At 43.4% G+C, this 17,607-nt stretch overlaps 1 non-coding gene across 1 annotated transcript; it reads left to right on the plus strand.

The window, feature by feature from the left end:
- The first annotated feature begins 16,804 nt into the window (after positions 1–16,804).
- On the plus strand, positions 16,805–16,953 carry LOC142435320 (small nucleolar RNA SNORA57). The gene has a single exon (XR_012781396.1). It is a non-coding gene; the product is annotated as a small nucleolar RNA SNORA57 (small nucleolar RNA).
- Positions 16,954–17,607: the final 654 nt, after the last annotated feature.

The raw sequence follows: 17,607 nt of genomic DNA on the forward strand, positions 1-17,607 counted from the left end.
AGAGGAAAGGGGATAGTGGTTTAGAGCTTGGATTCTGAAGAGGGACTTTATACAAAGGTTTCACCACTTACTATGTCTTTTAACCTCTCTGCGCTTTGTGCCTTACTTTCCTCGTCTGTAAGATGAAAATACTAATAGTCCCTGTCTCATAGGATTGTTGTGAATTAACTAAGGGAATACATGTAAACTGCTTAGAATAATGTCTGACCCATAGTAAGTGCTGCTCATGGATTAGATATCATTAGCATTCAAATGAATTCGTCGGTCTCAAAGAAATGCATTTCGCAACAGAAGATCGTGGGCTCTAAGAACTGCTGAGAATGGAAAGACTTGCCCAGTAGCTTTCTTCAAACACTACTGTCGCCGGATTTGCATTTCACATATGGGGATAGCTAGTCAGGAAACAGATACCAACAAGGTATTTCAAATAGAGAGTATTTGAAACAGGGCCATAGTTACCCACGTGTTGTAAGGCTTGGAGACACTAAAGAAGAACTCAAATGAACCCTGAGATTAGCAACTACAGGAAGCAGCTACCACTCCTATGATTAGAACAACAAAGTGGAGGAGGTAGTTACCAACTTGGCTATTTCCAGAGACCCAAACAGTAAAAGGAAACAGAGGGAAAGAGAGAGAGAGAGAGAGAGAGAGAGAGAGAGAGAGAGAGAGAGAATGCTACTTCCCATCTCACCTCTGCTCTGATCTCCTATCAGTGCCTTGTGTTGTTGATACATGGGGTCAAGTTGGTTCTGACCCATAGCGACACTATGAACAACTTAATGAAACCCTGCTCAATCCATTTCCTTAAGGGCCTTTCTCTTTTTCACTGTCCCTCCACTTTACCAAGCATAGTGTCCTTTCCAGGGACTGGCCTTGCCTAACAAGATGTCCAAATGACATAAGACAAAGTTTCACCATCCTTGCCTCTAAGCAATGCTCTGGCCGTACTTCTTCCAAGACAGACTTGTTTGCCCTTTTAGCGTTCCATGGTATGTTCAATATCCTTCTCCAGCACCACAATGCAAATGCATCACTTCTTTGGTCAATTGGTCTTCCTTATTCAAGGTCCAACTTTCCCACACAGATGAGGCAATGGAACATACTATGACTTGGGTCAGGTGCACCTTAGTCCTCAAAGTAACATGCTTGCTTTTCTGGTAAGTACTATAGGGAGTACCTTGTCATGTATCATGGAAAATAAACCTTGGAAAGTCCTAGCCTCAGCATTAGAGGACACAATAAGGAAAGGTCGTATCAGGACTGAAAGACGATCAGAAAAGACCCAACATACCTATTTTATTAATTGTTTTATTTGGCTCATCTACACTTTCATCGATCCTCGTTTCTTCTGAACAGTGTTAGAGTCTTTAGGGGTTACAGTTGACTCCTCCTCTCCAGGGGAAAGATATTTTTTCTTCTTCTTGCAACTGCTATCCTTTATCTCACATTTGCAGAGTCTACTTTCCCCCTGAATCTGAGCTTCTGATGCCATACATGTGATTTGAGACCAAAGTCCCAGAAAGTCAGAAGTTCTGTTTCCAAAAAGACAGTTACCTGCCACAGAGAGCATGCCAGAATGAAGTTTTTAACCTGTGTACTTTGATCGTAAGTCAAAATCAATATCTTGGCTTAAACCAAGATTGGTTGTGGGAGGAGTTTTGTGGGCCCTTGATTTATAGAATTTAAGGTTAGCATCCTCATTTTCAAAGATATCTTCCCTACTTCTTAAAACTCAACTATTCTCTTGCATTGCTCAATAAAGAATACACCAGATCTTATTCAGAAATAACTAGTAATTCAATTCAGGCCAACTCAGATGGATAATTCCAACTACACACTAACATCTTCTAGATACCGCATAGGAGAAACCTCCAGTTTTAGGAATGCTTAAATCACACACTAACTACTGATTAATCATAATAGTGATCATTTAAGTTAAGATGGATACAATACTTGAAGTTCCTCATAACATAAAATGTTCTCATTTTCTTGCAATCATTATATAAAGCTATCAGTATCAACATTTTAAGTTTAGGGACTTGACCAATATCACACAACAGTTGAATTTCAGAGTCTATATTCAAATCTAGGTCTGAATACAAAGGCAAACTTTTTGTCCTCTGCCCTATGTCACAGGGAGAAGCATAGTGGGAAAGTGAAATGATTTGCTATGGTTCTGCTAACCATGTCTTTGTGGTTCAGTGGAGGCATGCGAATGGGGCGTATGAAAGATTGACAAAGGGAAATGGTCTGTTTTGCCATTCCTAGGGGGTACAATAGAGCTGTGTCAGAAGGAGAAACAGAAAATCTTGAGACCATCAAGAAAAAAGAGCTATCAGCAGAGCACGGGAGAAATTCCTCTCTGCAGGACCAATGCCATTACCGACAGCAGAAGAGCAGCACCACGACTGTGCCGCAGAGCAGTGGGCTTCCCAACCCACCGGAAATAAGGTAGTGTCTAAGAGACCACATATCTGAGATATTGAGAATTAGAGAGAGAAAGACATGGCTGTTGACATGGCTAAGAAGCGACACCGCTCCACAGGCTCTTGTACTGTATCTTTAATGCTTTCTGATCATGACTTGTGGTAAACAGTCAACTTCCCTAAGAAACCCCATAATTTAATTGTCTGAATTGAGTGTGCTCATTGCAATGGATTATCAAACCCAACAGAGAAGAAGAGTTGGCATTAGAATAAGGTAAAGGAAGATAAGAGGATGAAGTATGTCTGATCTATGTCTTCTGGCATTTGGCCTTGGGGATAATGTAGTGGGATTCTTTACAGAAGCAGATTGCCAGCTTTCTCTCATATAATGGCTGAGTGGGTTCAAACTGTCAAGCTTTCCGTTAGTAACTATTTTGCTAGTGGTGTCAGAAGCTGCCTAATTTCAGGTGGGGAATGAGAATCAACATCAGCCCAAGACTGATTCCTATGGGATGTCTATCAGACATACCTCTACTCTCCAACCATTTTAACAATTCTGACATAAGCTGTCCTTCTGATGGCACTCTCTCTCCTCTCCTTGATTGTAATAATTCTTTACAATGGCCATACAGAACTTGCAGATCAAACTCACAATTAGGAGGTTTATCAGTGTCTTAAGCTGGGTTCTCTAGAGGAGCAAAATCAGTGAAGATTATATATGTATATGTAGAAATAATTAATATCAAGAAAATGACTCCCACAAGTTATAGAAATGGGCAAGTCCAGATCTGGGCAGGTTCCAAGTGCATGGGTCAGATGTTAGACTAGAAGTTTCTCCTGACTCATCACTGTGAGGGATGATGAACCCAAGATCACAGGAAGACAACAGGTTGCTGACTGCAGAGACAAAGGATGGAAGGTCAGACAATCAGAGTTGTAGCTACAGAGGCAAATCAATCCAAAGTTTGAGAGTCAGAAGGCAGGCTGATAAAGACAGGATTGGCGAGCAATATGTTAGGCCAAAGAAACGGAAACCAATGGACCAGTTGCAGAATTCAAACCTAGCAAAAAGTAAGCAATCTGTCCTACAGATATTGGAAGCAGGTCACACCCTAGAGGCAATTAATTGCATCAGCACTCTGACTCACCAAGAGTGTTGCATTCCACCCTAATCTTATCCCATGATGGAGGCTTACAACTGAGTGGCTGTGATTACATTGTATTAGACCAGGTCGTTGGGGGATTGTTTATTGTTGTTAGGTGCCAACAACTTGGTTATGACCCATAATGACCCATGCCCTGTCCTGCACTACTCTAGGTTTTAACTGTCAAACTACTAAAAATCCTGGCCCAGCCAAGTAGACACAAAACTTTAACTATCACAATTAGGGGGAAAATATCACAATTCAGGATCAGGATCAACTTAGAAGTAACACAATCAACTCAGGAGACAGGATTCAATTAATCAATCAAAACTGTTTCCAACCATAACAGCTATCAGTTGGTACTGCTGCTGAGGCCTTCATTCAGTCCTTGTGCTGCCTGCTCTTTCTCTCAGGCCGACTTCCCTTGGGCTCGCCTTTTGGGTCAAAGTGCCAGGGTTTAGCAATTGTTACAACTCTTTGGCTCCATGAATAAGTGCCTGGAGGCATTCCCACTTCACCAGAATGCCTCATGACTGAAAGCACTCAGCACTCTTGCTTCATGGGTCAGTGAGCCCACTGCAGTCACCTCGCTCCATTAGCCAGAAAGAGAACTATATCCGTCTCATACCTGCTCATATCATCTTGTGCCATATTATTCTATCTTCTGTTCTCTTTCTCCTGTATTAAAACTCTCTCTGGTTCCTGGGTCTAGGAGGTTCTCAGCACAAGGAGCCTGTGTCCAAAGTATGAGCTCCACTACAGACTCTTCTTCTTGATGGGAGTGAAATCTCCCTTGATCTTAGATTTGGTGAAACTGACCAAGTCCCTTGGTAGGCCATAGCCACCTAGTATACAATATAAATGAACAATCTCTTCATAAAACTGTGGCCTATTAAATCATCCTAGGCCAGAAAGGTCATAAATAGAGAAACCCATTGCCCTGTGGTAGCCTAACATTTAACCATTTGAGATACCAGGACTCTTTATGAAATAAATAGCCCACCTGATATGTTTTCTAGAACTAAGAATTATGCAGGACATTATAGTGCAAAAAAAAGTGCCATCTCTGACCCTATGAGGTAGACGTCATGGAAACTCTTATATCACAGACAAGGAAACAGAGGCAAAGGCTATGCGAATGATTTCTGCAGGGTCCCATAGCTGATAAATTATGGAATCAGAACTCCAAACTAGACTTCTCTCCTCCTATGCCTGTGTCCTTCCTACCATAATGATGAGGAAAATGTGAAATACAGAACTGCCAAATAGTCTAATGCAATCAGAGAGACATAAACCAGGTTCAGGGTGTTGTACCCCATGAAAGAAAGAAGAAATATGGGTGTAAGGAAACATGGGTTACTTGGAGGAAAGGTTTTTAGAACATTACAAAAGAGAAGTCTAGAAAGAAAGGTTGGTTTTCAGCATCAGGGAGAGAGAAAAATTAGGAAGGGAAAGAGAAGGAAGAAAGAGATTAAGAGACAGAGACAGAATAAATTTTTATGTCACCAACTGGATTTCCCAGGAAGTAACCCAAACATTGGTATAGAGTGTCCATTTAGTGTTCAGAATGTTTATTAAGGGCTGCTATTGGAATCAGAATGTGGGAAAGAGAGGGAGAGAGAGAAAGGAATAGGGAAAAAGCAGAGAGAACGGACCCACTGCTGTAGGCCCAAGGAGTCCCAAGGAGCTGGAATGGCCATTCAAAGTTGATCAAGATGGTCAAATTTTTATCATCCTATATCACAACAGAACAGAGGGACTGAAGGCCGGAGAGTGTCCACTGACGGTAATTCCAACATCTGGCCAGCAGTCTTTCCTTGAAAGAGACCCTGGATGGTGTGTTACATGTATGTAAGTGTCTGTATCTGCATGTGAACTGAAACTGGGTTATGATACTGGACTCTCATGTGGGAACTAGAACCATGGGCCCTTTCACTTCGCTGGTTTGGTTATCCTTGGAATGTGTGGAGCTGCAAAGTGCTGTGAACACCAAACCCCTGGATGAAGCATCAGACAGAGGCAGCTGTCATAGCAGGGACCCTGAGTCAGGATCTGAGAGCAAACCGTGTAGGAAGGGCAAGTGCAGATCCAGGGACATGAGAAGATACCCTTCCAGAGTGTGACAGGGAAACTTTGCAAGAATACACACACACACACACACATATACACACACACATCAAAGAGACAGGGCGGCACACACAGACAGATTCATGCAGAGAGAGAAAGAGAACACACAATCCGACAAGATCAAAGGAAGACACCAAAGTAAAAGAGAGGCATGCACACGCATGTGCATACACACACACAGGGAGAGAACAAACACAGAAACACACAGACAAAGGAAGACGAAGATAAAGAGTCAAAGGGATTCAGAGCAACAAAGAATTAGGAGAAAATAGACAGGTATGCAGACACTGAGAGAAAGAGGGAGACAGAGACCCACAGAGAACAAAGAGAGCGCAAGTAGAGATGGAGCGCAGAGAGGCAGAGAGCAACAAAGAGAGACACAGAGGGAGGCAGAGAAAGAGACCAGGTAAGACCTAAAGAAAGAGAAAGAGATGGGGCCTGGGAGACCCAGAGACTAACAAGACATTAATGATATTAAAGAAGATATAAGGGGCCTTTGGACTCCCTTGTTCAAATCCAAACATTTCTTCAGATTTTGCCTGTTTTCTTTTACATCAGACACTAGAAATGATAGTAACGTGCCCTGGACATAATAAGAGAAAACCAACTTACTTCCTATCTTTCCGGGGACAAGGAAAGGACAAGCTTTGGCAGGCAAGGGAGGCCGCCCTTGCTGGGCTGTTTCTTCCCCTGTCTCATTGGTGTGTGTGTGTGTGTGTGTCCTGATCTACCCCCTTATCTCTTCCTTGTCCCCTTAGGGTTTCCCAGTCCCTGAGTCACTCTCTGTGTCAGCCCACTACAGGAAGTGGAGCTCAATTCCTTCCCTTCACTGCACACCCCCCCACCCCCCATGCAGAATCCCTGCCAGCACCCCAAAGCCATCCCCCCATAGAGAGTGCCCCATTATAGCAAAGAATAGTTCTCAGGAAGATCAGCTTGACAGGGAAATATTTGTATAAATGTAAACGGAGTTTATGAGAAGTCTTGAAATCAGCGAGGCTGAGTGATGGGAACTTGCCTGAAAGATCAGGGGAGAGCCGAACTGTGGATATATCCCAGTGGTCTCTGACCAGGAGGAGGCTTGGAGGAGTTGACAGGAGCAGAGCAAGAAATAATTCCTGCTTGCCCAAGAAACAGACATAAGCAGAAAAGGCAAATAAGGAAAACAAGCTCATGAAGTGAAAGGTCGTAGCAGCTGAGGGAGGGAGGGAGGAAAAAGCAACATACGCAAACAAACCCACTTTGCCAGTGACATCCTGAAAGGACTCCGCACAACCCCTAGGCAAGTGAGTGGGCAGATTGGGCTGCACCCTGATCTCAAGATGAGTTGAACCCTGTCAGGCCCAGCGGGTAGAGGACTATGGACCGTGGAGCTCAGAGGACACCATCTTCTTCCCGGAGATGTTGAATAGATTCAACCCAATTGGGGAAGGGATTAAAGGTGGGTTTGGACCTACCTACGCCCTGTATCTGAGGGACAGCTATGTCCTGGGGGTGATCGGGTACAAGGGGGCAGAAAGGAGAGGCATGAAGGGGAGGGGAGAGAAGAGGAGAGATGGGGAAGCTCTTCAGTCTACAAAACTGAATCCTTGTTCACCCAGCCTTCCAAATGCCCCTGGAACCCTCTCTTCAACCAAGCTTCCAAACTTTGACCACACGTATCATTCTTGTTCCTCTTCTTTTTGACAGCTTGCTTTTCCCTGTGTCAAAGTTCATGCCCCCCTTCCCAAGAGGATGAAAGCTTTCTATCTCTGGACAGGTAGGAATGTGGGTGCAAGATAGAGTCCTGAGAAGTTATAGCTGGCGTCGTCTTTTGAACATGGTAAGAACAGTTAACACTTGGCAAAACTAATTGGCAAGATCCAGAACGCATAGAACTCCCTCCTAACTAGTATTTTAAGTTGTATTTCGGGGAGTTAATGGCTTGTGATGGGATAGTGTGGGGCTGAGATCCTCAAGACCAGCAGTTTGAGACCAGTACCTGCTCTGTGGGAGAAAGATGAGGCTTTCTATTATTCCCATAAGGAGTAGCAGTCTCAGAGTCTCTGAAACCCACAAGGCCAGTTTGACCCTGGCCTTTCATGTTGTCAGGAATCAGAATGGATTCAATGGCAGTGAGTTTGGTGCTTGGTGTGGGGGGTTTAAAATCTTCAAAATGCTAATTCTGTTATTCAATAAAGATATAATAACAACATTCTTTTTACAACTATTCTTATTTGGTTAGCGTGTTAGACCTCAGAATATGCCATTATTCTTTGTAAAAATCTAATTTGGGTTTTTATTTTGTTTACTTCCTGCCTTAGTTATTTACTGCCACTATCACAGAAAGTGGAGGAGCTTTAATGAACATAAATCTATTCCACCACAGTTTAGGATCCGAACTCCAAGCTCAGAGTACTGACTCTAGGGGAGGGCTTGCTCTGGTGGTTCTAGAGCAGGGGTCGTCAAACGTTTTAAACAGGGATCCAGTTCAATGTACCTCAGACCCATTGGAGGGCCAGACTATAGTTTTTTTAAAAATCTATGAGCAAATTCCTATGCACACTGCACATATATCTCATTTTGAAGAGAAAAAAACAAATGGGGCAAAAATACCCAGCAGGCTGGATAAATGTCCTTGGCAGGCCGCATGTAGCCCGAGGGCCGTAGTTTGAGAACACCTGCTCTAGAGGAAGATCCTTGCCTTCTTTCAACCATCGGTGGGCCTAGTGTTCCTTGGAGCTCAATATGTGTTTGGGCATCAATCTTCCTCTGTGTGGGTCAAGGGTGTTCTTAGAATGGGAATTAAGGTCCAAAGGATGCACTGTACTCCCAGCTCTTTTGAAATTAATGGTACTAACATTCCCTCCTTCTCTGATCACTTCTCTCTCCTTCCATCTCGCATAAGATAATGGTGATGCAAGCCAACACCCCAGGGAAACTCAGCTTACATCAGCACAGAGCTGTGATTGAGTCATGGTGTTTCAGCTCACTCTAAGCCCCTCACAACTCATTGGCTAATCACATCAGAGCACCTCATGGGGGATGGTTACTTCTAACATCACTGCCAAATGACATCATTATATAGCTGCTGCCTAAGACTTCCTTAAAGTGTTGCAGAGCAAGGACTTCACTTTGAGGACCATGATGTGCCTAACTCAAACCATGGTAATTTCAATCACCTCATATGCATGTGAAAATTGGACAATGACTAGGAAAGACCAAAGAAGAATTGGTACATTTGATCTATGGTGTTGGTGAAGAATATTGACAGTATCATGGACTGTCAGACGAACAAATAAAGCTTTTTTGGAAGTAGTACAGTCAGAATTTTCCTTAGACGAGAGACTGACCCCTCCTATTGCATGCATGCCTATGGTACAAACCCTTCCTGCATATAATGTAATCGGGGGGCATGCAAGTCCCCGAAAAGGTATATAAGCCATGATTGCCGTGATTGGAAATACAATATTTGCTCTCTCTGCGCAGACCTGGTTGCTGAGAGCATGACCATCTGGGAGATGAACAATTGCATGCTTTAACTTCTCTGATGTCTCCTTAATTTTACCTCTCAATTATACAATTGCCCTTGGACCCGTTCAATACTGGGGGTTGGTACCCCACAGTTATGTATCCAGCTGCCCTCTGTAAGGTTCCGAATCATCATTATCTCAGTGGCTTCAGGGAAGAAAGATGGACTTTATGCTCCCTTAAGAATTGTGGTATCAGAAATTCACAAAGGCAGTTCTACCCTGTCCTATATGTTTGCCGTGGGTCAGCAGAGTTTGGTTTTGGACTAATTCCCATATGGAAGAGCTCAGTCCCTACTTTCCAAAGTAGGAGACAGAACATTAACTTTGTAAACTATTTAATGCCATTTGACTTTGCTGTCCCCAGAGACTGTGGTCTTGAACCTTGGGCCCAGGAACTCATTTCTGAAGGTGCTTACTGATGTCTAAGAAATTTTCATAATTTTGTCCCCTGTGGGTTCTACCACATTCATGGATATCTTTTCAGCAAATGTAAGTAAACACATACAAATATTAAATGTCAAACTTGTAAAAAAAATAAGAAGAGAGACTGTTGAGACTTTGGCTCACGTACTTCGGACGTCTTATCAGGAGAGGCCCTGGAAAAGGACACTGGGCTTGGTAAAGTCGAGAATCGGTGAAAATGAAGGATGGATTGACACCAGGACTAGTAAGCTCAAACAGCAGAACAACAGTGAGGCTCCTGGAGTGCTTCCTTCTGTTGCACGCAGGGTCACTGTGAGTCAGAACCTAGCTGAAGGCACCTGACACAATACCATTGCCAACGATGGAATATCCAACTCTCCTCTAGTTCCGAAATGCTCCCCACTCCCCCACCTTACCAATCTGGCTGGACCAGAGTATGTACACTGGTACAGAGAGCAACTGGAAACATGGGGAATCCAGGACAGATGACTCCTTCAGGGCCAGTGGTGAGAGTGGCAATGCCTGGAGAGTGGGGTAGAAAGGGGGAACTGATTACAAGAATCTACGTATAGCCTCCTCCCTGGGGGAGGTACAGCAGAGAAGGCGGGGGGAGATGTCGGACAGTGTAACGTATGACAAAATAATAATAATTTATGAATGATGAAGGGTTCATGAGGTAGGGGGGAGTGAGGAGGGAGAGGGAAATGAGCAGCAGATATTAAGAGCTCAAGTGGAAGGCAAATGTTTTGAGAATGCTCATGGGAACAAATGTACATATGTTCTTGACACAATGGATGGATGTATGGATTGTGCCAAGAATTGTAGGAGCCCCAATAAAATGATTAAAAAATATATATCATTGCCAAACCATAGAAGATCATGGCCTAGCCAAGTTGACATATAATTTAGGGGACATGATTCAATTCATGACACTCACTGAAATTTTGAATAATTTCCCCCAAAAATTACAAAACATGACGGAGTGCCAATGGTTAGATGCCCAAGTACTAGCCCACAGGATGGGAATTCAAGTCTAAACCGGTTGTTTCAGAAGATGAGTTTAAGGATCTATTTCTGAAATGCCACAGGCTTGAAAACTCTGTGGAGCACAGTTCTCCCCTGCCCATGAGTCAAAATCAGTTCAAGAGCAACAAACAAAACCTAGTGGCTAAAAGAGCCAGGGTTTACAGCTCTGCTCTCCCAATAACATGGTAGCTTAGTCTGTGGAAAACTGACCACACGCTCTACTTCACTCCCTATGACTCAATTTCTTCTTTGTAAACTGGGATAATAAATTAATATATATGTAAAAGATTTGACACTGTTGCCTGCATGTTGTAAATTCTCAGTTAATTAATATTTAAACTGCATCTTGATGCACTGCTCTAAGATTACCAAAATGGAAGTGCACTTATTTGTCATTGTGTAGTTACATAATCTATTGTCAGTTTGAGATTTAAGAGTGAAGGGATGGAGTCTAGCCTGTCAATCGGGTTGCAGCTTGATGGTCTCATTTGGAGGCACTAAGGAGATATATAACTCATTGGAGGTGGGACACACACTCACTCCCTGTAAGACATTACTGACAATGAGTGACACGGAGACACGCTGATGCAGCCAGAGCCCTGGAGCTGGAGGAGCCACATGGAGACCCACGCCAGCACTGAGATGCTTCTACCGTCACTGGATTCACAAAACTTTCCACCCACTCTCCGGTGATCATTCTGCATTTGGCATTGTTGCATGTGTTTCATGAGTCTGAAGAGCACTTTATAGATTGGTATTGGACATTTGGGTTAATATTGGACTTATGGATTTGATCTGGACGGGGCTGGAATGTTTTCTCAAGAGTCAATTGCTCTTGTCTATAAAGCTCTTGTATACACATATGAGTATCTATGAGTCTGTTCCTTTAGTTTACCCAGACTAACACAGTCATCAAAAGTAGTACCTCTCAAATAGGAATGTGCCCTAGTGGCATTGTGGGGTAAGCATTGGACTACAACCCCACAGCGACTCTTTGGGAGAAAAACAAAAACCAAACTCACTGCCATCAAGTCGATTGTGACGCATACCGAGTGCGACTACAGGACATGGTAGAACTTCCCCTGTGGGTTTCCAAAACTGGAACTCATTATGGGAGTAGAAAACCGTGTCTTTGTCTTTCTTTGGGAGAAGATGAGGCTATCTGCTCAGGTAAAGACTGACAGCTCTGAGCCAGAACTGACTATATAGCAGAGGGTTTTTTGTCTGATTTGGGTTTGTGACAATGCAGGTACTCATTTATGAGGTCAAAGTTGGGCACTTGGATTCCACATGATGCTAGGTACCATCTAGTCAGCTCAGACTCAGGGTGGCCTTCTGTTTAACAGAACAAAATTCTGCCAGGTCCTGTGCTCTCCTGACGATAATCACCCCTTGTTGTAACCACGGTGTCAATCCATCTCACTCAGGGGCCCCCTCTTTGCTGAGAACCCTCTCCTTTAAGCAGGATATCCTACTCCGGCCATTGGTCCCTCTGGATGACATGTACAAAGTCAGTGCAATGAATTTCCACCATCGTCACTGCTCAGGGGCATTCTGGCTATGCTCCCTTTGAGACACATTGGTTTGTTTTGCTGTCAGTCTGTGGTATCTTCAATGTTCTTTGCCTGCACCATACTGTGATTGCAACAATTCGTGCTCGATCTTCCTTTATTATAGTCCAGCTTTCACATGCCATGGATAAGGCCAGAATGTTCTCAAAGTCACGTTGTGCTTTTCTCACACATTAAAGAGGATTGTTGATACAGATTTGCCAAATATAGCACATTTTTGATTAGTTGACTGCAGCTTCCATGGGCACTAATTGTGGGTAAGAAAGGAATGAATCAGCAATCATGTGGTCTACTATGCTACTATCTTTTGAAGTAAGGGCTTTGTTATATTCATTGTCAAAATACCATTTCAACATCTATCCTGAGTACAATTCTGGCAGTGATAGATTAATAAACAGTTAATATTCAAAGTACTGAAGAAATGAGTCTGTTCCTTAAAGATTCACAGTGTCAGAAACCCCAACAGGCAATTCTACTCTGCCCTATAGGGCCCTTATGTCTTGGCATCAATATGCTGCCAGGGGTGGGGGTGGTTTGGTTTAGTATTCAAAAACATACACCAACCATGAATGCCAAAGATAAAAAAATGAGAGATTTGTATGAACAGCTACAATCTGAAGTTGATCAAATACGCAGTCAAGATGCACTGACAATTACTGGTGATTGGAATGTGAAGTTGGAAACAAAACAGAAGAATCAGTCATTGGAAACTAAAGCATTAATCCCAGGAATAATGCCTGAGATCAAGGATAGAATGCTGCAAGACTTCTTCTTCAGAAATGTTTTTATTTCAAATCACGAGCACATCAACTACCTTTGTAGAAAGAGATGAGGGAGAAGCTTACTATTACCAGTGAAGACCAAGCCAGACTTTCTAAGGCAAAGGAATTTGTCCCAAGAACCTCACATGCTTGGTTTTTTTGTTTTGTTTTTCACTCACAACGTGAGTGTGTATCCTCAGGATGAAGTTTCAGAAAAATCGTTATCAACTTGCCAACTTTGCCTTCTAGCTTTATCGTTCTTATTACCACTTGTTACGGAACTGCACTTGCTTCCTTGAAGTCTTGGTAATCACCTTGACTTTATAGGCGATTCTAGCTTAGCGCATACAAAAAGTCTTGACAATTGGGGGCCCTAAAATATAAATTTTAGGTTTGCGAATTATTATCCAATTGTGCTAGGCTATTCTCTTTCCTTCTTCTTCCTTAGGAAGGTCCTCAACTTCTTCCCAATCTTTCGAATGAGCAAGGTGAGATGGCAGCTTGATTTCTTTTTCAATCTCTGATTTCATACATTAAGACGTTTCTGTTTTCAATTTAAACACCCAGTAAGCTTGATCTCATGTCTTCATCTGGGTAGACTAGAGAAACAAATGCAGGGAGACTCAGACTTGTATAGGAAAGAGCTTTATATACAAGAACAATTGAATATTGAGAAAACATTCCAGATCAGGTCCATAAGTCCAAAATTAGGCCAAATGTCTGATACTAATCTAAAAAGTCCTCTTCAGACTCACAAAACACATGCAATGACTCAGATTGCAGGAAGATCACAGGCCAGTGGATTGGAAGTCTTGTGGCTCCAGTGGTAGTGTAAGCATCTCAGCATGGGCAGGGATCTCTACGTGGCTCCTCCAGTTCCCAGGGCACAGGGTCTATTAGGGTAGTGCCATGTGTCTTGTCAATAGAGAGTCTCTCAGGGAGTGAGGAGAGAGAGAGGGTCTCCCAACCCCAAGGAGGAAATACAGCAATTCCCAGAATCCTCCGGGGAAGGCCATGCCCACACAGAGGCCTCGTTGACTATGCAATGAATGATAGGCTAGACTCCACCCCATTCACTCGCAATCCTCTCAAATTGACAACAGATGATATAACTAGCACATCTCATCCATGTCATACAGAGGCCACATGGAAGAAACTGAGATTCTGGAACATAGCTCCAGCTGAAGTTCCAGCTACAAGCCATCCACATGAGGGAGCCATCTTGGAAGTGGATCCTCCACCCACAGTCACACTACCCTCGCTGCTACTGCATGAAGCGGAGCCTTCTCTAGCAAGCTTTCCTTAAATTGCCCAACTGTGAACAAATAAATGACTGTTGAAGTCCGAAGCCACTTGCTTTTAGGGTGGTTTGTCATACAGCAGTAGATGGCTAGAACACTTTATCCTAGATCTGGTGTGAGATCTCCACAGTTCTTCTTGTAGTTTCTTATAGGGTTTCCATTGGCTGCTTTCAGCCCTATTAAGGAGGGACAAAAGGACTGCTAAATCACTCTCACAAGCCACCTTTTCAATGGTAGTAGGCTCTCTGTATATGCGTTCTTCTGAATTTGAATGTGCCCCCCCCACACCCCAACAAGATAAATATCTTTTTGTTTAAGAAAATAAGGGCTGGTGAAATAGAAAGAGCTGATCTAAGGAAAGGTTCGATGCTTTGCTTGCTTCTCAGGTGCTTATGGGGTTTGCATGCATGAAGGTTCCAAACCTAAAGGTTAATGTTTTGACACTGGAAATCCATCAGTCAGGGGGTGAGAGTGGGGGACGAGTTTGCATTAATTATTAGTCTGACTCTTAATTTGAATCAATGAAAATGCCACAATGACAGCGGTGTTTGAACTGCATAATAAATAGCAAGACTGACATAAGCCTGAACACAGAATTGGAGGTGAGGAGGACAGAGTCACGTAGCAGGGAATGAATGAGTCGAGGAGGTAGGACTGAGGCTGGATTGTAAAGAAAAGCAAGTGTCCTGAGATTTCTGGTGTTGACCAGAGTTATCAGAACAGCCTGAGAAGAGAAGAGGAGAAGCCCAGAGGGTGTCTCAATGCCATGTTCATTTACAGACGAGTGAACTATTGCTCAGACTGGAAGGGCCTTGGCCAAGGTCACACACCTGGTTAGAGACACGGTGGCAAGACACACAGATCTTCTAAATCCCAGTCCAATTCCCCCACGCCCCAGTGTTTGGAAGCTCAATGTAAATTAATTATTCCTCTGCCTGGGGACAGGGTACCAAGCAGTTAGAAGCTTCCCTACAGGGAAGAGGACAGAATAATTTGAGCAAGACGGATACTGCAAGAATAGCAGGAAAGTTCTGCTGGCTACTTGATGAGATTTGAGAGAACCCAGGTCCTTCCCGTCCAAAATAGCTTATCTAAAACCCTACTATGAAGTCAATTCGTTCGATTAAATGTTTCTTTTAGGAGTCTCTGGGTGGTGCAAATAGCTTAACACATTCACTGAGTAACTGGTGATCTACTTCCCAAACAAGATCTACCTGCCACTGAGAGCTTTATGGGGTTCTTCTCTGACACACATGGGGTCACCATGAGTCAGAGATGACTTGATGATAACCTGTTTGGCATAATAGAAGCAGGTTGAAAGCAGCAAAGTCAAATTACTTGGGTTGAAAGACCACTGGGTAGATAAGGGTGAAGGAAGAGGGTGAATTATGGCTGTACCCTCTCTCCTCTGCACAGAGTGATATGTTTGGACATAAGCAGAGAAGAATGAAAGGGGAGTCTGATCTTTTATTTTGTTGTTGTTAATGAAAATATACATAGCAAACCATAGATCAACTCAACAATGTCTACATGTACCATACATTGACATTGATTACATTCTTCTTTGAGTTGTGTGCCCATTCTCACCATCCTTTTCCGAACGATCCCTCCTTCATTCACATGGAAAGGACCATCTATTTTCAGGAAACCACAAGGTCTCCATCATGACTGACCCAAAGACAAGAGAGGCATATGCTCATGAAACTAAACTATGCAGGCAGTAGCCAGCGCTCCTAGACCATAGGAAACATTTTCCCTGAATTTAAGGGAAATCTTTGACAAAGGTTAAGTAGAAGAGGAAGAGGATATATTGGATATATCAGGGAGGAGACGAATCAGTCAGAGTGCGATGCAGCAACGATGAAAAATACAACTTTCCTCTACTTCCTACATGCTTCCTCTACCCATCCCCATCCCCGACTATCATGATCCCAATTCTACCTTGCAAGTCTGGCTAGACCAGAGGATGTACATTGGTACAGATAGGAACTGGAAACACAGGGAATCCAGGGCAGATGATCCCTTCAGGGCTAGTGGTGTGAGTGGCAATACTTGGAGGGTAGAGGGAGGGTGGGTTGGAAAGGGGGAAACCTATTACAAGGATCTACATATAAACTTCTCCCTGGGGGACAGAGAACAGGAAAGTGGGTGAAGGGAGATGTCAGAGAGTGTAAGACATGACAAAATAATAATAATAATTTATAAAATAATCAATGGTTCATGACGGAGGGGGAGCAGGGGGGGAAGGGGAAAATGAGGAGCTGATGCCAGGGGCTTAGGTGGAGAGCAAATGTTTTGAGAATGATGAAGGCAATGAATGTACAAATGTGCTTTACACAATTGATGTATGAATTGTGATAAGAGTTGTATGAGCCCCTAATAAAATGATTTTTTTTAAGTAGAAGAGGATAAGGAAACTTCTCCCAATTATTTGAAGCCCCATGTCTTTAAAAACACATGGTTTTAACATCCAGGACTCTCAGCACATGACACTTCAGAACACAGATCCTACCCTCCTTTTCTTGGCGGTGGGGGGGGGGAGCAGTCCTGGTCCCCGTTGTGTATGGAGGCAGAGAGAGCGGACTCCAGTCCCCTAGGCATCATGTCTTCAGTGCCGGTGGCTGCCCATCGCTGGTTCTCTCCTCAAACGCCGAGACAAGGACCTGGGGGGAATAAAAAAGAACACAGATCTTGCTTTCGGATATGGGTTTTGTCCTGATTCATAATTAAATAATCATTTGCTTAATTGCTATCTGTTCTACTAGAATCAATGCTCTCTTGGGATCACTGAACACGTCTTCTTGATCACTGCTATAACCATGGGAACTGAAAGTCTCTGGTACCTAGTACTACTAACTGGTGACCGCTTCCAAATCTAGTCTGGCTTTCCTTCTGGATACACAATCACTAGTCTCATAGTGACATTCCAACCTCCCTTGAACCAGCAAGGTGTGATTACGGGGACTGTGTTTGCAGGCTTGACTCACTTGCTTTAAAATTTTCTAGCCCTGAAATTCTTTCATCCTACTAAAAATTGGAGCATAAATGTGCCCCTGATCCTGCTTGTGTTAGGCAACTAGCTTAGGGACAAAGGAGTAGGTTGCCCTGCCCATGCCTACATAGGGCCATAGCAAAGGTATTGGAAAGAAATCTGGCACATTAATTAGATACCGATGTAAAGATCCCAAGTAAGCATGCTCAGACTCAAGCCCTCTAGGCTCAGGTGGGAGGTCCACCTGGGAGCACTGACAAGGCCCATCCACATGAGGTCACCCAGATGCACTTAAACTCAGCCAAGGAGACCGGCCAATACCT

Source organism: Tenrec ecaudatus, chromosome X (assembly GCF_050624435.1).
Source record: "Tenrec ecaudatus isolate mTenEca1 chromosome X, mTenEca1.hap1, whole genome shotgun sequence".
In the NCBI taxonomy this organism is placed as follows: domain Eukaryota; kingdom Metazoa; phylum Chordata; class Mammalia; order Afrosoricida; family Tenrecidae; genus Tenrec; species Tenrec ecaudatus.